Raw genomic sequence first — 24,976 nt, forward strand, 5'->3', positions numbered from 1 at the left:
CTCACCCTTGTCAAGTCGGGCCAGTTACACTCATTGACTACAGGAATTGTAGCTGACTCATCAGGAAACAGCAAGGTGCTCGTAGAACGAGCGTCATGCTACAAGAAGGTGCCTAACACCAACAGGTAATTAGTACGATAACACACTTTCAGCAAATAGCTGTCTGATCAAAGAGTACAGAATAATGTGTAACAACAGAGGGCAAACGACGATTACCGGACTGAACTAAGAACTCAAAAACAATACAATTTAAGCACCGGTGAGAACCAAGAATAAATGTATTAATAGAAACAAGCTAAAAAAGCACAATTTAACTAAATTTTAAATAATTTTGAACTTCCGTTTCAGGTTCAAATCCTGGTTCTTTCAATGATGTGACGATCAGATACCAGTACAAGGCAGCCCGCTAACCCAATCAGTCTCCAAGAAGCAGGCAAGGGATCTCGTCTTACAACAATCAAGGGGCCAACACAGAAAGCTTTACTGCTCTTCGGCAGTGCATCCAGTAGACTGAAAGGTTTGACCAGATCAGAGTCGGGAACTTCATTAAAAGGACACAATCTTAAATGTTCATGACAGCACCATTAGCACCTGCGACCGCCGTTTTCACAGACGATGACAGTAACAATATTAGTCATCGTTTGGTACGGAGGAAAACTATTGAGGGAGAAGGTTCGCCACGAAGAAAATAACTCTGCTACCGGATGTATCTTAAAACCGAACAGAGAAAAACTATCACCACACTCGTCATACGCGGAGACCACAACTAAGTTGCTTTTCAGGAAAGCAACACAGGGTGCTCAGTGAACACTCAGGTGAACAGGCTCAAACAGTGTCAATAAGCGATACAGACTACACTAACGGCGGATCCAAACTTCCTGGTAAGCACAAACTCACAACTCAGGGAAGAATCACATAGGGCAGAGCAGTTACAACAGAGCCTGCTAACGCAACCACACTAGATCTCGCAACACGGCTCGACTACAGGAAAGAGGTGGCTTTTGAGCGCACCGAAATCAGTTAACCATAATCAGAGTCCCTCCCTTCGCGACGCATATTCCCTCCAACCGACTTCCTTCCTCCTCGTCCCCGGCGACTGTCCGTTCCGCACTCGCAAACACTTCAAACCGGGAGATGCGGCGCAAGAGCGCCGCCCTGCTACCAGAGGGAAAACGAACCAGAGATCCTATCTACAGACCAGAATCAATGCGAGCCGACACAGCTCACCTTTACTTACTTTGCAGACGAAAGGCAACATGGTTCGTACGTTGCTTTGAACAGTACAACTGCATAGCTTTCCTATCTCTTGAGTTGTATGACCTCTAAGAAAATTCTCGTCGGTGAATTTCACCTTAGCTTCATTCCAAAAACGATTAACTCCTCGCTCGCACGTCTGTTTCGATTTGTCAGCTTGCCGATTGACATTAGCATTGTAAAAATTTTGTTGAAAATTCATGATGAACAAAATAACATCAACTTTACATGTGTTACGGGGTAACGGTTCCTTAACAATATTTTTTCTTTATAAATATAACTTTGTGTTATCCAAAATTACTGTGTGATGTGTCGTTCAGAAAATGGTGTGCTTAATCAGTCTTACGGTAATCCAAAGAAAATTAAACCACTTAATCTGGAAAACCAGTATGTAATGCCTATAATGAAATCAGTCCCTCTGAAACTTACTCAGTCTTATGAGCACCGAGTTCTATTGCCCTGTGCAGTAAACTGATAAAATTCCCTGTGCAAATAAACAATGAAATACATTTTCCTTATATCTCGAGTTGCAACGGATGTGATCTTGGTATTCTGTTCTCTCCACAATAGGCATACGAAATATTCAATCTTGGCTCAGCGAAATGCAATGCTGGCCGTAAAAATAGCTGCATACAAATAATGTCAGAAGATTAGTTGATAAATTAGAAACCTTGCCAATGTTCAATGAAAACATTGGATATTGGCTCAGCGCTGTGCAATGCTGCCCGCATTAAAGCTGTTACAAACATTCTGGCATAGTATTATTTTTCTGACTCTGATTGAAAACTCATTTCTTTTAAGAATATTCAATGTGTTCAAATAAACACGACATGGAGGAGAATGAGGTACTGATAATGGGATATGCTAAGACCGAATCCTTCAGTTCGAAAACTGTATTCAAAATAAATTTTCTCCTTCACAAAATCTAATGTGAAACATTTTATATTAATTTCAAAATCAGTGAACTTCTCAACAGTTCTACAATTCTCACTTACTGACATAGTTAACAGTACTTGGATAGTTACACGATTACAAAACACAAAAAATATTACAAATCGGGTATACCTAATCAACCTATACATTAAACCTGATGGCAAATACTTGGTTCCTAGATTCAAGGGACGATACAATTAGAATTAGCAAAATTCACATTGCGCTGCTGCGTACTTAAAACTCAATATACAAAATTTAATTACCTTACAAAACTGTATTATGCTGCGTCCATAAGCCAACAGCTAAATTCTCACAGCTACCCATTAGCTTAAAATCTTTCATCCCACCTTTAACAGAGTGCAAGGGCAACTGCTAACGCCCTCTGCGCGCTCCCACTTACAATCGATTCTGCCACTCAGACAACGTCTTTGGTTCAGTGGTGTCAAAGATACAATCTCTTCCACAAGTGATGACCATTACATGTCATCTTTAATGAAATATGTTAGAAAATCGGACTCCACGTGTAATTGGATCCCTTACAACGGAATACCACGACTGACTCACTCTGATTTCGACCGATGGAACAGAATTCACCGAATGAAATCTGTTACTTGTGCAGCACTTGTTTCAAGTCGGGGAATCCAAGGCATGAGCACTTGTAACGCACTCAGTTCAGTTCATACCGGCCCTAAAGGTTAGTAGTCACATTAATACTGTCTATTCTCGGGATGAATTTATGAAGCAAAATGTTATCTCTTGGAACAATGTATATTCTCTGAATTAAAAAGATTTTCGTCACCCCCCGCCCCCCTTAAACGAGGTTTGATGGGATTTCCCGGAGCCGAACCCCACCCGCTCTGACATCACGTAATTAACGGATGTCTCCAAAGCGATAAGTATTTTCTTGTTTCATCATTTTGTCGCACTTGTCAGCGGTAAAAGTTTCGTAAAAATACTTTCCCTGATTACATAAATTGATAACTCAGGCTAGAAGTAAGATACAAATATGAAACTTGTGTCGAATTGTTTACAATTATCAAAGTTTTTTTCTGTTTTAAGTTCGCAGTACGTAAGTAGTGGATGAGGTGCAGTGCCCAAGAAGCTATATTAACCAATCAGGAGAAGGCACAGTGTGTCCTGTGGTACCAACCACAGTGCAGAGACACTTCCACACAACATTTGGAAGGAATCCACCTGATGTCAAGAGCGTTAAAATCTGGTATGAGAAGTTCAAGAACACAGGATCGGCTGCTGACCTTCCGAGGTCTGGTCGACCATGAACCTCAGCAGACAGGATGGAAGCTGTAAGGCAGTCTTTTCTGAGAAGTCCGAAGAAATCGGTGCGCAGGGCCTCACGTGAATTACATATGCCAAAAAGCTCTCTCCATGACATTTTACACAAACGTTTATTGTTTGGTGCATACAAAGTGCAAATCGTTCAGGCCTTGTTGCCCAATGACAGTACACGTCGATATGACTTTGCGGTCGAAATACTATCACGTATTGAGGACGATGATGGTTATCTCAGACGAATTGCCTTTTCCGACGAAGCGACCTTTTTTGTCAGTGGAGTAGTGAATCGCCATAATGTGCTCATTTGGGGTTCACAGCCTCTTGGCAAGGTCATGGAGTGCACCAAAGGCAGTCCAAATGTGAAAGTTTGGTGCGCGCGATTGCACGATCGAATTATTGGGCCATTCTTCTTCGCTGAGGCTACCATCTCATCAGCGGTGTATCTGGACATGCTGCAACTGTATGCTGTTCCTCTGCTGCTTTAGGATCACCCCAATGTCTTGTTTCAGGAAGACGGTGCACCACCACATTGGGGTTTGGACGTCCGTGCCTATCTCGATATGACCTTTCCTGGGAGATGGATTGGTCGTGATGGGCCAACGGTTTGGCCTCCACGCTCTCCTGACATAACTCCATTAGACTTCTTTTTATGGGGTTATGTCAAGGACGAGGTCTACCGAACACATGTATCAGATCTTGAAACCCTGCGGCAACGGATAACCACAGTCGTTGAATCGATCCCTTCAATGATGTTAGCTAATGTGTGGACGGAAATTGAATATCGCCTAGATGTGCTACGTGCTACCAAGGGTGTTCATGTGGAAGTTTGCTGATGTGCGAAAAAAACTTTGATAGTTTGTAAACAATTACACACCAGTTTCACATTTGTATCTTACTTTTAGCCTGAGTTATCAATTTATGTAAGCAGGGAAAGACTTTTCGGACACCCTGTGTAAGTTCTGTGAAATCGCACGTTTCAACATACACAACTTTTTCACCCCCATCCCATTCCACTTCATAGGTGAGTGGTTATTGCCACCACAGCGATTCTCTCCAGGCAGGAAGTGGAATGTCTACTTACTTCGGTTGACGTCGGTCCTGTGATTTCAGAGGAGATGTGGAACGTACATACACCCAAACATACATACATGCAGGCAGGGTGTAGCGCGTATGCCGGCCAGAGTGGCCAAGCGGTTCTAGGCGCTACAATTTGGAACCGCGCGTCCGCTACGGTCGCAGGTTCGAATCCTGCCTCGGGCATGGATGTGCGTGATGTCCTTAGGTTAGTTTGGTTTAAGTAGTTCTAAGCTCTAGGGCACTGATGACCAAAGAAGTTAAGTCCCATAGCGCTCAGGGCAATTTGAACCATCTTATAAGGAAACAAGGACGACGAGCCTGATTACCAGGAAGTCACGCTGCACGTTTTGTTTACCTTAATCGTCTACAAGGTTGCTCTGTCGAATCGTAAGTATATTGTCCCATAAAGGGATATTCTACGAATCAAACGACAGACCCATTCATTACTCAGTGCTATTCAGAGACGTACAGTACAATACGATGAGCAGTACCGGTACAATTTTTGCTGGTTGCTGGATTGGAAGGGTAGGTCACCTGAGTTGAATAGCCTTGTTTATTTTCTATGAAGATATGGTTCAAATGGCTCAGAGCACTATGGGACTTAACATGTTAGGTCATCAGTCCTCTAGAACTTAGAGCTACTTAAACCGAACTAACCTAAGGACATCACACACATCCATGCCCGAGGCAGGATTCGAACCCGCGGCCGTAGCGGACGCGCCGTTCCAGACTGTAGCGCCTAGAACCGCTCGGCCACTCCGGCCGGATATGGGAATATCTAAAGTCGCTTGTGTACGAGAAGCCAGTGGACACGGAGATGGAATTAGTCGCCAGAATTGTAGCTGCTTGTGATGTGATTCGAAACATACCAGGGATATTTAACAGAGTGCGTCAGAGTCTTTTTCGCCGATGTCATGCTTCCATTCAGGTTGACTGCCGTCAGTTTCAGCACACTTTCCAAGATACCGTACAAATAGGACGTTCATTGTGTCTATAACGGTATCTGCAGTTAACTGTACCTAATGTAAGCAAAAAATCACAGAAATGTGATTTCATTCCTACTACCTCCTTAAGCTTGCATCTCCAACCCCAGGTTCTCTACCTCAAATTGTTCACTGGAGCATCCTCTACGTCCTGTTAAATTCTAGTACGCCATTACTGAAACACCCTATAATGTACATCCATTTTCAAAATATGTATGGATTATAAAACATGGAACTTTTGAAACAATGACATGTGTTGTGTAACAAATCGAACTATATGATAAGAAGTCGGCTAAAAATTTCACAAATATGGACAATTATACTCAGTTCCGTCAGTGTGACGCGAACAAAAACCGGCCTCGTGGCGCTGCTCAGCGGCTGGGAACAAAAGCAAAGCCGGCGCTTTGGCCGCTCGTTGTGTTCGCGCCGCTGTTTGCGCCGGGCCGTACAAACGAGAGCCCACTCCGGGCTGAGAACTTGCCGCGCGCCTGCAGAGTAATTGCCGCGCCGGGCGCCTGCCGTTAACCCGGTTTACAAGCTCGGATTCATATGCAGATTAAGCTAATTGTTGCGGGTCGCTTTGATTTACTCCTTAAAAAGAAGACTGCTGCGTTCACAGGGTGGCGGATCCCGTGTAATCCGAGTACTGCTCCAGGTAATGGTGCGAAGTGTAACTCGACGCGACGAGATGGGGAGTGATATTACATTCTGCTGTGGTGTTCCGCATTCGTCCCAACTCAGCTAGTGGTTAGTCTGGCACTGGAGTGGAGCAGAAGCTCGTAATACGGTCCCTCCCTTTCATTCATCCATCGCACGTACGTCGAAATGACAGATATTGAGATAAGTGAATTCTACACCGAAGCGCCAAAGAAACTGATATAGGCATACGTATTCAAATAGATGTATATAAGCAGGCATAACATGGAGCTGCGTCGGCAGTGTCTAAATAAGACGACAAGTGTCTGACGCAGTGGTAGGTTATCAAGTTTTAAGTGAATCTGAACGTGGTAGAACTAAATAAACGCTAAGCTGACCGTAGCTAGTAAGAAGCATGCTAAACGGTACACAACTCCACTACATTGTCCATAACGTCGTGATATCATTACTGTTACTTGAACAGCTAAACACAGCACTACTGCCTCGGCGACACAACGAATGGCAGCAAATGACCACACACCAAATGACCACACAGTTAGTCTTACAGAAAAGTAAGCGAAATAAGGAAGCCAATATATAACGCTATTTACAGACTTCGTTACTACGATATGTTGATTTTTGCTGCAGACAGCATCATCTACCTAGCAGTTGATGCACTATAGCTGCCCGGTATGCACGTTTTACTTCAAATGAACCATATAAACATGAATGCCCCAAGAATGCGATTTCAGGGAATGTTTTAACTTTCGTGTCTCATTTGTACCATAGCACCTGGTCAGTGCCCAGGGCAGACGCTGGTAGCTCTTCAGTTTTCGATGTTTAGATGTTATAGATTTTAATGCGTCATAGAGAATGTAACATCAGTGTCATGAATGTGGAAGCTTCTACATCCTTTTACCACTCTTAACGGCTGCGTGCACACAGACGGGCGGTGTGGCCGCGCGGTTTTAGGCGCTTCAGTCTGGAACCGCGTGACCGCCACGGTCGCAGGTTCGAATCCTGCCTCGGGTATGTGTAATGTCCTTAGGTTAGTTAGGTTTAAGTAGTTCTAAGTTCTTGGGGACTGATGACCACAGATGTTAGGTCCCATAGTGCTCAGAGCCATTTGAACCATTTGCATACATAACATTACTTTTTCTTTGCGCACGTCTATGGAAAATACCTTTCGAATTATGTAAGGATCATTGACCACCTTGTGCAATTAATATTAAAAATCGATACTTCAATTTTCGTGTTCAAATGTTAGGTGGGTTGGGTTGTTTTGGCGAAGGAGACCAGACAGCGAGGTCATCGGTCTCATCGGATTAGGGAAGGATGGGGAAGGAAATCGGCCGTGCCCTTTGGAAGGAACCATCCCGGCATTTGCCTGGAGCGATTTAGGGAAATCACGGAAAACCTAAATCAGGATGGCCGGACGCGGGATTGAACAGTCGTCCTCCCGAATGCGAGTCCAGTGTCTAACCACTGCGCCACCTCGCTCGGTCAGATGTTAGTATTATGATGTATTGATGCTGGGGCGACGTGGATGTGTAATGCTGAAAACTGCTATCTATGAAAAAGTCCTAACGCATTATGTAGCAATGGATGCCAAATGATGGTGTCATTCATGATGATAATAATTATTATGAAAGCTAGAGCTCCATGATGTAATCTACAGATTATTTTGAAAATTAATTATAAAATCGTTACTTAATTACTGGATGCCCTTGTGTTTTTACCTCACATATGCTTTTTTATTTTATCCCTCAGGGTGTAATTACCTCCAGGGTTGAAAGCAGTGTCACAAATACACTCCTGGAAATTGAAATAAGAACACCGTGAATCCATTGTCCCAGGAAGGGGAAACTTTATTGACACATTCCTGGGGTCAGATACATCACATGATCGCACTGACAGAACCACAGGCACATAGACACAGGCAACAGAGCATGCACAATGTCGGCACTAGTACAGTGTATATCCACCTTTCGCAGCAATGCAGGCTGCTATTCTCCCATGGAGACGATCGTAGAGATGCTGGATGTAGTCCTGTGGAACGGCTTGCCATGCCATTTCCACCTGGCGCCTCAGTTGGACCAGCGTTCGTGCTGGACGTGCAGACCGTGTGAGACGACGCTTCATCCAGTCCCAAACATGCTCAATGGGGGACAGATCCGGAGATCTTGCTGGCCAGGGTAGTTGACTTACACCTTCTAGAGCACGTTGGGTGGCACGGGATACATGCGGACGTGCATTGTCCTGTTGGAACAGCAAGTTCCCTTGCCGGTCTAGGAATGGTAGAACGATGGGTTCGATGACGGTTTGGATGTACCGTGCACTATTCAGTGTCCCCTCGACAATCACTAGTGGTGTACAGCCAGTGTAGGAGATCGCTCCCCACACCATGATGCCGGGTGTTGGCCCTGTGTGCCTCGGTCGTATGCAGTCCTGATTGTGGCGCTCACCTGCACGGAGCCAAACACGCATACGACCATCATTGGCACCAAGGTAGAAGCGACTCTCATCGCTGAAGACGACACGTCTCCATTCGTCCCTCCATTTACGCCCGTCGCGACACCACTGGAGGCGGGCTGCACGATGTTGGGGCGTGAACGGAAGACGGCCTAACGGTGTGCGGGACCGTAGCCCAGCTTCATGGAGACGGTTGCGAATGGTCCTCGCCGATACCCCAGGAGCAACAGTGTCCCTAATTTGCTGGGAAGTGGCGGTGCGGTCCCCTACGGTACTGCGTAGGATCCTACGGTCTTGGCGTGCATCCGGTCCCAGGTCGACGGGCACGTGCACCTTCCGCCGACCACTGGCGACAACATCGATGTACTGAGGAGACCTCACGCCCCACGTGTTGAGCAATTCGGCGGTACGTCCACCTGGCCTCCCGCATGCCCACTATACGCCCTCGCTCAAAGTCCGTCAACTGCACATACGGTTCACGTCCACGCTGTCGCGGCATGCTACCAGTGTTAAAGACTGCGATGGAGCTCCGTATGCCACGGCAAACTGGCTGGCACTGACGGCGGCGGTGCACAAATGCTGCGCAGCTAGCGCCATTCGACGGCCAACACCGCGGTTCCTGGTGTGTCCGCTGTGCCGTGCGTGTGATCATTGCTTGTACAGCCCTCTCGCAGTGTCCGGAGCAAGTATGGTGGGTCTGACACACCGGTGTCAATGTGTTCTTTTTTCCATTTCCAGGAGTGTAGATAGATATTCAGCGATCACAGGCCCTTTAGACCACGCGCTGCTTCCACAAACTGCCTCCATTCCTTCCTGTTTTGTGCCCGGATCCTCCAGGTGTCTTCAATTTCCAGGGCTGCCAGGTCCTTCGCCAGGTCGTCCATCCTGCGCTACCTTGGTCGTCCAACGGGGTGTTTGCAGTTTGGTTTTCCCACTAGTTCCATCTTGGCCTGTCTTCCATCTGGTCTATGGGCTACATGGCCCACCCATTGTATTCTTTTGTTCTTTATCTTCTGTAGGATAGTTGGTTGTCACATCAGAGTGTAGATTTACTCGTTTTGCCCCATCTTGGTCTGGGCGATTCAAGAGTTCTGGGAAGTATTCTTTCAATCTTTCCACAATTCTTTCCTTGTCATTTATCAAGTTGCCGTTCCTATCTCTAATGAAAAAATTTGGGCTCTGAAATCCACGTGCCCGACTTTTTATGTATTGGAAGAATTCCCTTGAGTTCTTGTTTTAGCTCTCTCCCTCATTCTGTTCTAGCAAACTGGTTAGATATATTCTCTTCTCTGCTCCTAGGATTCGCTTTGTCTCCCTTCTGATGTTGATAAAATATTCCCTTTTCTGCTCATTCTCCCTGTTAGCTAGCCACATCTCTCTTATATTCTTTCTCTTTTCTGTAGCCTTCTGGCACGTCTCGTTGAACCGTTTCCTCTTCATCATTATCTTCTTTCTTCCCAATATATCCTCCGCTACACTTAGTACCGTGGACTTTACTTCTTTCCACCTTTCCCCCACGTTCTCCCTTGGTTCTAGGGTCTCTAGGACCTCAAAACGGTTTTTGATTTCTATAGCATATTGTTCTTTAATGGCACTTTCTCGTAGTTTCTCAACATTCAAAGCATGTTCTAGTGTCAGTTTCTTCTTATGCATGTAGGTGAACATGCGTTTAAGACTGCACACAATGAGGAAGTGGTCTGACGCACAGTCGGCTCCTCTATATGACCTGACGTCCATGACTCTATGGCTATAGCGCTGGTCCACCAAGATGTGAACTATCTGGTAGGTGGTTCTTCCATCCGGTGAACATCACGTTCCCTTATGTATTCTCTTGTGTTCGAAGTAAGTCGAAATTACTCTCAGTTTCTTTGAGATAGCTAAACTGATCATCCTCTGACAATTCTCATTGGTCTCATCATGCAAACTGTGCCTTCCTATAGTTGGTATGTAGAATTCTTCTTTTCCTGCTTTTCCATTAATATCTCCCAGTACTATCCTGATGTTTATAGTTGGTGTGGTCTCAATTGTTTATTCTAGTTGGTCATATAACTCTTCCTTTTCCTAATCTGATTTATCCTCAGTTGGGGCATAACCATTGATGAATGTGATGTCTGACACTTGGTTTCCAAGTACTATGTAGGATATTCTCTTGTTAACAGCTTTGAATTCCTTCACCGAATTTGCTGCTTGGTTGAGTATTACAAAACCAGTGCCGAATACGTGCTTATCTACACATCCGCCGTAGGACAGTGTGTATCCATCCTCTTTGTGAGTTCCTTCTCCTAACCATCTTGTCTCTTGTACCGATAACAGGTCAGGTTTATATCTGTTAGTTTCTGAGACCATAGTCTGGATGGTTCCTGGTCTATTACAGGCTCTGAACATTCCAAGATCCAAAACTAAAATTTCTAAATCGAGTGCCGTTTGTCCTTTGTAGTTTTCGTATTCCATTGTATCCATCCCCGTCCGAGGCATGTTTGTTTTTCGTAACAAAGAGTTTTTACAGGATTGGGTTGTTAGCCCAATGCCCAACCCTCCTCCTTTATCATGGCTTTGGACCGGCAGTTGCTGTTGCTAGGCGACTGACCCCAGGCGGAGTTAGTCACAAATGATACAGAGAAATCACGGAAAACGTAGGTGTATGTGGTCACACTGGGATTCGAACTCTCTAGTTTGAGTACTGCGCGTTAACCATTGTGCCACATCTCTAAGCAAAGAGATTTGTAGCAATTTCTGTGGACAACCTGACGAAAGGATTCTCGTTACCTGAACAAATCGCCTGGCTGGCTGATCGTAGGGTGCCACCAGAGCTGGGGAGCTGTGTTTAATAATGGCGCGGCTAGGTGTGCTCGCAACAGGCGAGAGATCGACAGCGGGTACGAGATCCGGATGCGCGCGCCAGGCAGCAGGTAGGTGCTGATGCCCACGGCCAGGGCCAACGCGTAACACTGACCCCCAACCGCGCAGGTAGACGCAGCCAGCCACGGCTTTCTCCGCACAGCGCCTGGCGGCGCGGCTCCGCCACAGGCGATGCAAGCTCGTTCCGGCTCAGTCTCACACCTTATCTGCTCCAGCTACTCCTTCTTCTCGCCTTACTCGTTACATTGCGTAACAAGCACGGTGAGACGTGCAGGCTCGCGTCGATCAGCCCATCGCTAGATGGTGGAAGCGAGCCACGATATTTGGGTGCGAAGCCGGTAATGTCGGCTACCTGGAGGCAATAGTAAACGGCTTTTCGGAGCACTGACTTCGTCCAGAGAAGAAGGTGTTTTGGGTTGGCTGTGGTGGCGATGGGAGTCTAGAAATTTGCCTGTGCCGAGCGTATGGAGATTTTCAGTGCCACTTCGCTGCCGATTCGTCAAATATTTTTGGTTGCTTCTGAACCTTGTTCTGTTAAAGTCTACATGTACATCTACATTTATACTCCGCAAGCCACCCAACGGTGTGTGGCGGAGGGCACGTTACGTGCCACTGTTATTACCTCCCTTTCCTGTTCCAGTCGCGTATGGTTCGCGGGAAGAACGACTGCCGGAAACCCTCCGTGCGCGCTCGAATCTATCTAATTTTACATTCGTGGTCTCCTCGGGAGGTATAAGTAGGGGGAAGCACTATATTCGATACCTCATCCAGATACGCACCCTCTCGAAACATGGACAGCAAGCTACACCGCTATGCAGAGCGCCTCTCTTGCAGAGTCTGCCACTTGAGTTTGCTAAACATCTCCGTAACGCTATCACGCTTACCAAATAACCCTGTGACGTAACGCGCCGCTCTTCTTTGGATCTTCTGTATCTCCTCCGTTAACCCGATCTGGTACGGATCCCACACTGATGAGCAATACTCAAGTATAGGTCGAACGAGAGATTTGTAAGCCACCTCCATTGTTGATGGACTACATTTTCTAAGGACTCTCCCAATGATTCTCAACCTGGCACCCGCCTTACCTACAATTAATTTTATATGATCATTCCACTTCAAATCGTTCCGTACGCATACTCCCAGATATTTTACAGAAGTAACTGCTACCAGTGTTTGTTCCGCTATCATATAATCATACAATAAAAGATCCTTCTTTCTATGTATTCGCAGTATATTACATTTGTCTATGTAAAGGGTCAGTTGCCACTCCCTGCACCAAGTGCCTATCCGCTGAAGATCTTCCTGCATTTCGCTACAATTTTCTAATGCTGCAATTTCTCTGTATACTACAGCATCATCCGCCAAAATCCATATGGAACTTCCGACGCTATCGTAGTGCTGCGAGTCGTTTCTCCTTCCTAGAAGGTCTGCTGTGTTTGCTGTTTACGGGGGTTTGCTTCGAAAGAACTGAAGCTTAACTTAATGGAAGGAAGTTTTCGCGTTTTTGTCGGCGAAAAATATATATATATTGTATATATATATATACTCTTTTCTATTTATTTTTTGTTTTTGTTTTTGTTATTGCTCGCGTAATAACGCATATACGAAAAGAGCCGCGAAATATCTGTTAGTAATGCCGTGCTTTGAATTTCTTTATCATCATTACCTTTTAACAAAGCAAAATATATATATTGAGATCTTATTGTTCTGTATCCGGCCTACAATTAAAGGAACGTTTTTTCGTGACTGTAACTCATTCTAAAAATCAACATATCTTCCCTACTTTATAGTTATTGAAAATTGAAATTACTTGGTTATGAACACTGATGTTACAGTTCGTATGATCGTTCAACAACAAAATTTTGCAGTGGATTTTGTTTCTCGGTAAAACACCATTCAATGCCACGACTAGCACAAGAACATGAGACTCTTATTAAAAAATACGTTTTCACTATAAAGTTTGCCAGACCAGAACGGAGCACAGCAAGATTCCTATTAGACTTTGACGGTACATTAACTTATTTGTACTGTGAGTTATATACTATCAGCAGCCCACGTCAACCTGCAACACATCATAAAATCTGCTGATCTGCACTGCAAGTCTGGAAGCTAAAAGAAATAATATTATTTTACTGTTACTTTACCGCTTCCTTGCGGTATGATAGACTATATTGGAAGTCGTTTGAATACGCCGCGGCAGCGGCTCTTTCGTTCGCCACGCAGCTCAGCACCACAGATAATATTTATATAACTGAAAAATGTCTCAACAGGATGGGATAATAGGCAAGCAAGCTTTAACAATTAATAATGCAAGTTTTCATTTACATAACTCTATTAAAACATTTAAATATTTCAATTGTTACACACCTTTATGAATTCACACGTAATGGCGTACATCTCTTAGTCTCGACAAAAGAATGCTACACTAGCGTTCGCTACTACGACACAGGATATCTTACTCGCTCGACTCCCAGATGAAGAAGACGACAAAGAAATTGATGTTCGTCACGTATTATATACTAGTTACTTATTTTAATCTTTGTTCGACATTTATCGTCTGTGGCGGTTTCATTACTCGCCGACGCAGATATTCTCAAAAATAAATAATAAAAAAAATACATAATTTTATACAATAACACAATATGATAAATATAATTTTCTCGTTACTACATAATATGTTGTTTTTGTTTCTTACTAGACGTTACAAAGTCTGGTTCATTAAAGACGTTAATCGTAACTGTTCGTGAAACTTGTGAAAGTTGCGTGGTCTGTGGTACAGAGCTAGTCAAGTTACGTCAGTCAGAAATGCCTCTTTAAATTGCTCTTTTTTGAGTGCCTTACCTTGGACCATGTTTAGGGCTGCACTGCGTGTTGTTCTTCCTTTTAAATACAATGAAGGCTAATGTAATCAGAGTGCCTTTTCACTGTAATCATTTTAGTTAACTATTTGTAAAACATTATGGTGGGGCTGTAAATTCTGGAGAACAAAAGAGTACTTTCCCACTGTAGTTGGTAGGGGCAGCCTGGTAAAACAAGTTTGACGTCTGATATTCGTTTGCTTAGCTTTTTGAAATAGTGGAGCTTATTTCAGGAAGAGCTGTTGAACTGTTGTTACGCCGTTACGTAGAATGGCTCAAAAATACTTTTACAAGAATTTGAGACGAAACAAGAAAAAAATGTGGTGTCCTACAGCATCGATACCACACCAGACAGAAAGCATCCCGAGATTCGCAGTAAACCACGTGATGGCCCCGTCAATCCGCGGCCGGCTCGAGCAGGCTCATTCTGCTCCTCGCTCTCCTAGTGCCATCACCCCATCGCCGAGCCGGCAATGAAACCGCCGCAACAAACTCAACCCAGTGTGTTGGCAGTCTCTGGGCATGATAAGTCGAAGCCTCAACAGTTTTATAGTGGCGTCTCTATGTTTTCATCGTGTATGAAGATTAGGGTCTGTTCAAAGGACTCTCTTGGACTTGCTATATCAAATTAAGTAAACGCCATGCCATTCAGATTACATGTGCTTCTAATCATTTCTGCTTACTGTGTGAGTACCCGCCTAGTTCTTGGCATCTACCTCTGGTGGATCAAACGAAAACTTCTTATAAACATATTGTAAAGGATTCGTAGTTTGTCAATGATACTTCATGTTTAGCATCTGAATTACGCTTTGTCAGCTTGTCATCAGTTTAGAAACTACGGCGGCTCTGGAACGAAGGCAGAGGATGCTATTTTGGAAGCGCTTGCAACTGGATGGAAACAAGAGTCAGAGTTCATCACAATAGGTGTCCTAGCGTCCTGGGTATACCATTCTCTGTACCTCTACAGATTACAGCAAAATTTGTACTTTGAATGTCGAGCGTGCGAAAGGCCATAACTGTGCTCTGTTCCATCAAGACAAAACGACAAAGTTCTAATTTCACCAAACTGCCACCATTTACAGATGCCGCTGGACAGAAGAAGCTCGTAGATCGTGGTATTCGAGTCTGTTAATGTAAGGCTGTAATGGTATTTACTGGAGACTGGGCTAAGGCACTCTAACGCTGCTAATTGAAGAGTCGAATCTAGAATTCAGAGATGAAACTGACTTTTAATAAGAAACTGCTAACAAGCGACAGAATAAATATTCATCTATATTGCCACACGTAATAAGGCTCAATCAGTCAATAATGAACGTTGCGATTAAAATTCTCCTGGGTATTATGCCACGTCATTGATAAAAACTAACAACTATAACACACTAAAACCGAAGTTTCGGCCGAATTGCAACGGCCTTCCTCAGGGCACGACTGGTTTTGCGTGGGGATAGGTGCTTCTATTTATTACAGACTATCGATGTCTGACGTCACTGTTGTAAAACTTTTAGTTGGCCCTCTAATATGATTGGCTAGACATGACGTAAGGGAAAATGGAAGGAAAGAGGCTATTCGTGGATGTCCATGTCGTCAACCATTGGTAGCTGTCCGCCAATCAGCGTTCGTCTTCTGATCGGCAAGTTTTCCTCCTGGTGTGCACGGAAGTGGACACACAGTTGCTCTACAGCTTTTTGTGCAGGTACGTCCGTGTCCCGTGTAATAATGAACGTTCTCCATACAACACTATTCACTGAAATAAAATAAATAAACATTCCACGTGAGGCCTTTTTTGGTTTCACTAGATATCACAATTACCTCCCTTTCCTGTTCCAGTCGCGTATGGTTCGCGGGAAGAACGACTGCCGGAAACCCTCCGTGCGCGCTCGAATCTATCTAATTTTACATTCGTGGTCTCCTCGGGAGGTATAAGTAGGGGGAAGCACTATATTCGATACCTCATCCAGATACGCACCCTCTCGAAACATGGACAGCAAGCTACACCGCTATGCAGAGCGCCTCTCTTGCAGAGTCTGCCACTTGAGTTTGCTAAACATCTCCGTAACGCTATCACGCTTACCAAATAACCCTGTGACGTAACGCGCCGCTCTTCTTTGGATCTTCTGTATCTCCTCCGTTAACCCGATCTGGTACGGATCCCACACTGATGAGCAATACTCAAGTATAGGTCGAACGAGAGATTTGTAAGCCACCTCCATTGTTGATGGACTACATTTTCTAAGGACTCTCCCAATGATTCTCAACCTGGCACCCGCCTTACCTACAATTAATTTTATATGATCATTCCACTTCAAATCGTTCCGTACGCATACTCCCAGATATTTTACAGAAGTAACTGCTACCAGTGTTTGTTCCGCTATCATATAATCATACAATAAAAGATCCTTCTTTCTATGTATTCGCAGTATATTACATTTGTCTATGTAAAGGGTCAGTTGCCACTCCCTGCACCAAGTGCCTATCCGCTGAAGATCTTCCTGCATTTCGCTACAATTTTCTAATGCTGCAATTTCTCTGTATACTACAGCATCATCCGCCAAAATCCATATGGAACTTCCGACGCTATCGTAGTGCTGCGAGTCGTTTCTCCTTCCTAGAAGGTCTGCTGTGTTTGCTGTTTACGGGGGTTTGCTTCGAAAGAACTGAAGCTTAACTTAATGGAAGGAAGTTTTCGCGTTTTTGTCGGCGAAAAATATATATATATTGTATATATATATATACTCTTTTCTATTTATTTTTTGTTTTTGTTTTTGTTATTGCTCGCGTAATAACGCATATACGAAAAGAGCCGCGAAATATCTGTTAGTAATGCCGTGCTTTGAATTTCTTTATCATCATTACCTTTTAACAAAGCAAAATATATATATTGAGATCTTATTGTTCTGTATCCGGCCTACAATTAAAGGAACGTTTTTTCGTGACTGTAACTCATTCTAAAAATCAACATATCTTCCCTACTTTATAGTTATTGAAAATTGAAATTACTTGGTTATGAACACTGATGTTACAGTTCGTATGATCGTTCAACAACAAAATTTTGCAGTGGATTTTGTTTCTCGGTAAAACACCATTCAATGCCACGACTAGCACAAGAACATGAGACTCTTATTAAAAAATACGTTTTCACTATAAAGTTTGCCAGACCAGAACGGAGCACAGCAAGATTCCTATTAGACTTTGACGGTACATTAACTTATTTGTACTGTGAGTTATATACTATCAGCAGCCCACGTCAACCTGCAACACATCATAAAATCTGCTGATCTGCACTGCAAGTCTGGAAGCTAAAAGAAATAATATTATTTTACTGTTACTTTACCGCTTCCTTGCGGTATGATAGACTATATTGGAAGTCGTTTGAATACGCCGCGGCAGCGGCTCTTTCGTTCGCCACGCAGCTCAGCACCACAGATAATATTTATATAACTGAAAAATGTCTCAACAGGATGGGATAATAGGCAAGCAAGCTTTAACAATTAATAATGCAAGTTTTCATTTACATAACTCTATTAAAACATTTAAATATTTCAATTGTTACACACCTTTATGAATTCACACGTAATGGCGTACATCTCTTAGTCTCGACAAAAGAATGCTACACTAGCGTTCGCTACTACGACACAGGATATCTTACTCGCTCGACTCCCAGATGAAGAAGACGACAAAGAAATTGATGTTCGTCACGTATTATATACTAGTTACTTATTTTAATCTTTGTTCGACATTTATCGTCTGTGGCGGTTTCATTACTCGCCGACGCAGATATTCTCAAAAATAAATAATAAAAAAAATACATAATTTTATACAATAACACAATATGATAAATATAATTTTCTCGTTACTACATAATATGTTGTTTTTGTTTCTTACTAGACGTTACAAAGTCTGGTTCATTAAAGACGTTAATCGTAACTGTTCGTGAAACTTGTGAAAGTTGCGTGGTCTGTGGTACAGAGCTAGTCAAGTTACGTCAGTCAGAAATGCCTCTTTAAATTGCTCTTTTTTGAGTGCCTTACCTTGGACCATGTTTAGGGCTGCACTGCGTGTTGTTCTTCCTTTTAAATACAATGAAGGCTAATGTAATCAGAGTGCCTTTTCACTGTAATCATTTTAGTTAACTATTTGTAAAACATTATGGTGGGGCTGTAAATTCTGGAGAACAAAAGAGTACTTTCCCACTGTAGTTGGTAGGGGCAGCCTGGTAAAACAAGTTTGACGTCTGATATTCGTTTGCTTAGCTTTTTGAAATAGTGGAGCTTATTTCAGGAAGAGCTGTTGAACTGTTGTTACGCCGTTACGTAGAATGGCTCAAAAATACTTTTACAAGAATTTGAGACGAAACAAGAAAAAAATGTGGTGTCCTACAGCATCGATACCACACCAGACAGAAAGCATCCCGAGATTCGCAGTAAACCACGTGATGGCCCCGTCAATCCGCGGCCGGCTCGAGCAGGCTCATTCTGCTCCTCGCTCTCCTAGTGCCATCACCCCATCGCCGAGCCGGCAATGAAACCGCCGCAACAAACTCAACCCAGTGTGTTGGCAGTCTCTGGGCATGATAAGTCGAAGCCTCAACAGTTTTATAGTGGCGTCTCTATGTTTTCATCGTGTATGAAGATTAGGGTCTGTTCAAAGGACTCTCTTGGACTTGCTATATCAAATTAAGTAAACGCCATGCCATTCAGATTACATGTGCTTCTAATCATTTCTGCTTACTGTGTGAGTACCCGCCTAGTTCTTGGCATCTACCTCTGGTGGATCAAACGAAAACTTCTTATAAACATATTGTAAAGGATTCGTAGTTTGTCAATGATACTTCATGTTTAGCATCTGAATTACGCTTTGTCAGCTTGTCATCAGTTTAGAAACTACGGCGGCTCTGGAACGAAGGCAGAGGATGCTATTTTGGAAGCGCTTGCAACTGGATGGAAACAAGAGTCAGAGTTCATCACAATAGGTGTCCTAGCGTCCTGGGTATACCATTCTCTGTACCTCTACAGATTACAGCAAAATTTGTACTTTGAATGTCGAGCGTGCGAAAGGCCATAACTGTGCTCTGTTCCATCAAGACAAAACGACAAAGTTCTAATTTCACCAAACTGCCACCATTTACAGATGCCGCTGGACAGAAGAAGCTCGTAGATCGTGGTATTCGAGTCTGTTAATGTAAGGCTGTAATGGTATTTACTGGAGACTGGGCTAAGGCACTCTAACGCTGCTAATTGAAGAGTCGAATCTAGAATTCAGAGATGAAACTGACTTTTAATAAGAAACTGCTAACAAGCGACAGAATAAATATTCATCTATATTGCCACACGTAATAAGGCTCAATCAGTCAATAATGAACGTTGCGATTAAAATTCTCCTGGGTATTATGCCACGTCATTGATAAAAACTAACAACTATAACACACTAAAACCGAAGTTTCGGCCGAATTGCAACGGCCTTCCTCAGGGCACGACTGGTTTTGCGTGGGGATAGGTGCTTCTATTTATTACAGACTATCGATGTCTGACGTCACTGTTGTAAAACTTTTAGTTGGCCCTCTAATATGATTGGCTAGACATGACGTAAGGGAAAATGGAAGGAAAGAGGCTATTCGTGGATGTCCATGTCGTCAACCATTGGTAGCTGTCCGCCAATCAGCGTTCGTCTTCTGATCGGCAAGTTTTCCTCCTGGTGTGCACGGAAGTGGACACACAGTTGCTCTACAGCTTTTTGTGCAGGTACGTCCGTGTCCCGTGTAATAATGAACGTTCTCCATACAACACATTACAAGCATCACTTAACAAAGTAATTGTCCACCTTGCAAAATCTCTTAAATTTATCACAGAAAGGAACGTAGCTTAACTGATCAGAGATCCACAAAAATATTTTCCCAGCAAAACCAAAGCACATCTAAAGAAAACACAATTCTTACTGAAGGAATTTGAAAAGAATTACATCACCTGTATGAACCTTGAAGCCCGCACATTGAGATCCAAAGCTGAAGTACACAAGGAAGCATGTCCAGTGAGACCCTTAGTTAAGAGAATCAACATCCGTGCATACAAACTGTCTCACAAACTCCGTCAGTTCCCAAAAGAGTATTTCACGTATGGAACTACGTATATTGCAAAAATCCGTACCACACACTATTCACTGAAATAAAATAAATAAACATTCCACGTGAGGCCTTTTTTGGTTTCACTAGATATCACAATTATTCCTACTGAAGGAGCCATTGCAGTAATAAAGGACGACTTACTGAAACACAAAAAGTGTTCACAAGCTGAAATTATTGAATTCGTACAGTTCCTAGAAATAATCCTCGCCTACAGTTACTTTGCACTCAGTGATAACAACAACCAGTTGGGCTAGCCATGAGTGCATGCATACCTGGCACAATAGCAGGTATTTTAAAAACCATATAGAATAGAAAATATTCAGCAGCCAATATCCCAGCATACTACCCAAAATTTCTAGATGATACCTTACTGTTAATCAATGGTGGCATTAATGATACTAACACTATCATACATTTATTTAATAAAGTACTTTTGTGCATAGAAAATCAAAACAACAGGCACAATTTTATGATCTGTAGAAAAAAGACAACTTCTAGCAACACAATCCGTACCACATCAAGTCATCCACATGTTCACAATAAAGCTAGATACGAAACCATGGTACAAAGAACCAAAAATTCACATTGTACGAGAAGATCAGGGAGAAAGAATTAGAGATCGTTAAGTAACTTGTAATGGCTCATGTCTATGATAGATAAAATGTAGAAACAAATAACAAAAAAGGAATAAATTCGGAACTCTTTAGAAAGAACCAATAATGCAATAAAATGTATGGCCAGCATAACGTACGTCAGTAACGTCGCTGAAAAAATAGCAAACCCGTGACATAAAGTGAAACTAGAGTTCTCTACAAGCAACAAAGTATAACACAATTTAGGCCACACTTTAAACAATAAAAATATTAATTCTCAGTAGCAGGAAAATACAAAATCACACGTAAAACTCATCAACGCACTACGTAGGACGAACTGCCAGGAAATTTCAAATTAGATACACTGAGTATCAACTGTCACACACACAATCAATTTACAAATGCAACGATAACAACACACAGAAAAAAAAAACACTGGACACACATTACAAAAGATCGAAAAAGGTCTTAAGATACTCTACCACTTTCGAAAAGCGCATACAATGATTTAATGGAGGGGACGGAAATTCTTGTACACTACAAACTGGCAACTATGTGTTTGTAATGTAATCCTCGGAAAATGTAACATCTCCGACTGTGTACAAACTCCTTGTGAAGCCACACTGTAGCACGTTTCGATTACAAAAACGGGCATTGTAAGTGATGATGTGTGTGTGTGTGTGTGTGTGTGTGTGTGTGCGTGTGTGTGTGCGTGCGTGTGCGATGTTCTGTGTAATGGAGGAGACACAATACTTGTAAGCAAATTACTATCTCTAACATTAGCATATCAAAAGCATTCCAAGAATCATTTGTCTCATTTCTCGATTGCAGTATGACTTAAAAAAAAGACAACTGCAATGCAAGAAACGCAGAAAATCACACATGGAAGCATTACAAAAATATTTGTGCAAAGAAATGCACTCGAATATGAAAATAAATTCCAATAACGCGTTGTGCTAAGCATGAAAAATTAAGTAACTGGTGCAGCGTTTCATTATTCAGAACTTATGAGAAAGCTTAGGGGACCAGCAGTTTCGACAGACTTTATAACGATCATACTTTCACCCACATATATGTCGTTTAAGGACTGCGAAGGGAAAAGAAAAGAAATCAGCGATCGTACGGAAGCATGAAACTCGTTTTTCTCTCGCTTCATTTGCGAAAAGGAAAGGAAAATGAATGAGTAGCGCAGGCCACGGTGGCCGAGCGGTTCTAGGCGCATCAGTCCGGAGCCGCGCGACTGTTACGGTCACAGGATCGAATCCTGGCTCGGGCATGGATGTGTGATGTCCTTAGGTTGATTAGGTTTAAGTAGTTCTAATTTCTAGGGGACTGATGACCTCAGATGTTAAGTCCCATAGTGCTCAGAGCCATTTGAACCATTTGAATGAGTAGCATGGCTGCATGGTACCCGGCGCCATGCATGGCGGCTTACGGAGTATGTGTGTAGAAATACAGGGTGAAACTTCCGTGACTTGAAAGGGCACCCCTGAAAATCGAGAGACGGTAGGATAATGAAACATTGTGGAAACATTTTTAAAGACATGCGAAAGAAGAAACACATTTTAATTTCCACATGAGAGGGTAACATATGTTAATTGCATACCATGACTCCGTTGCACGTTACTAACTTCGTTCAGTGTGACTACCGTTTGCATCGTCGACAGGCTGGAACCGCACTAGAGATCGCTCTACTGCTCTACGCTGGCCGAAACAACGGTGGACCATATCATGTTCAGCTGTAGTGACAGCTCGTGCACTCCTTGAACATCGTGCATTGGGTCCAACATTCACAACCACGGCAACGGTAACTTCTTCGACAATTTATGGCACAAGGGTCGTCAGACTCACCCAGGAGCAATTCCCAAATCACCAGTTAATTCGAATTTCCAAATCATCTTCTTCAACTTCTCTGTATTCCTCTAATGCGTCGACCCTCGTGAAAAGCAACAGCACTATTGCTGTCGTCTTGAGAAAACAGCTTTATGACCAAAGATTTGCTCACCTTGTCCAGACACATGTTGACTGTCTGACAACAATGATGCACACTGATGGCTGTGTTTCAACACAATGTTGCCCTACCATTGTGTATGTTTTATTAAACTGGGGACCTAGAAACGACGGAAATTCTTCGTCCCGCCATAGCCCTCAGATGTTCACAACCCCACAACAGGCGACAGCAGTCCACCTACCCTACAGCAGTGTGCCGGCCGGGGTGGCCGAGCGGTTCTCGGCGCTACGGTCTGGAACCGCGTGACCGCTACGGTCGCAGGTTCGAATCCTGCCTCGGGCATGGATGTGTGTGTTGTCCTTAGGTTAGTTAGGTTTAAGTAGTTCTAAGTTCTAGGGGACTGATGACCTCAGAAGTTAAGTCCCATAGTGCTCAGAGCCATTTGAACCCTACAGCCGCCCGGGTTCCCGGGTTCGATTCCCGGCGGGGTCAGGGATTTCCTCTGCCTCGTGATGACTGGGTGTTGTGTGATGTCCTTAGGTTAGTTAGGTTTAAGTAGTTCTAAGTTCTAGGGGACTGATGACCATAGATGTTAAGTCCCATAGTGCTCAGAGCCATTTTGAACCCTACAGCCACCCCACACCGAACCCAGAGTTATTGCGCTGTTCGAACCTCCAGTGGACCCGCACCCCCCTCCCCGCCCCGGGAACGTCCCATACCAGACCAGTGTAACCCCAAACATTTGCGTGGTAGAGTAATTAGGGTGTACGTGTACATGGAGATAGTGTTTGTGCAGTAATCGCCGACATAGCGTAGCTGAGGCGCAACCAACCCGCATTCGCCGAGATAGATGGAAAACCGCCGTAAAAACCATCTACAGTCTGGCCGGCACACCGGACCTCGACACTAATCCGCCGGACAGATTCGTGCCAGTGACCGGCACGCTTTCCCGCTCGGGAAGCAGCGCGTTAGACCGCGCGGATAGCCGGGCGGGCTGCCCGACCAGTACTGCCGCCTACAAATAACGCAAATCCTACAGGACACGTACCGAAAATACTTTTCCGTCTACAATGACTCAAGAAGCGAAGTCTAATTACAAACACGCTGTAGGTGTGACCATTTTCTGAAGCGTACTCGGCTATAGCAAATTTTTCTGGTTGCTGTAGCCGACAGCACTTCCAATGTTACTACCTATATTGTTGCGCAGTGCTGAGCTTAACATATCGGGAGATTATCGGCGCCAGATGTGCTTGTTGTACGATGTACCAAAGGCGGGATAACAGTGAGTTCTGTACCGGCCGATGACACTGGTAGGCGTGCAAAAACAGGTCGATGTGCATAGGTTTTCTGTGAACACTGTGGCCAAGGGCATCTGTTGACTTTGAAACGGTTGAGGACGTCGTTGAAGGGTAAGGCAACGCCTCACTTCCCTTGTGAAGTGGAACTGGATGTGAAGCACCAGCACCCGTGAAACTAGCGCGCAATATCTACGCGACGTACATAGAGTATCGACCATCGGCCTGCCTATTGCTCAGATTTGAGACAATTTCCCATCCCCATAATGTTTTCGAATATCTGACACAGCAGCACAAAACATGCTTAAATACAGACGTTACACTATTTCCGGAAAGATCAGGCGTTCGGCGCTTCTAATTAAGATCAGGATGGAGTAAAGAGAGCACATCTGATCTCAGAAGTAATTATCGAGCCCCAATTAACATCCGATATTTTCATGCTGCCTCAACTACAAGTAATAACACAATGAAGGAAAAAGAGGAACGTGCACAATTAATTCTTGGCAAGACCTCATGACCACATTGTGCCGGACACTGTCTCACATTGCCTTTTCAGTTTTCATGCACACAGACGCAGTTCGTTCGCTGCAGAAGGAAGGCACAGTTGTTCCGAATGTTAAAACATACAAAGTTAACTGCTATTTCGTCCACATT

This window comes from Schistocerca piceifrons, chromosome 4 (genome assembly GCF_021461385.2).
Source record: "Schistocerca piceifrons isolate TAMUIC-IGC-003096 chromosome 4, iqSchPice1.1, whole genome shotgun sequence".
NCBI lineage: Eukaryota > Metazoa > Arthropoda > Insecta > Orthoptera > Acrididae > Schistocerca > Schistocerca piceifrons.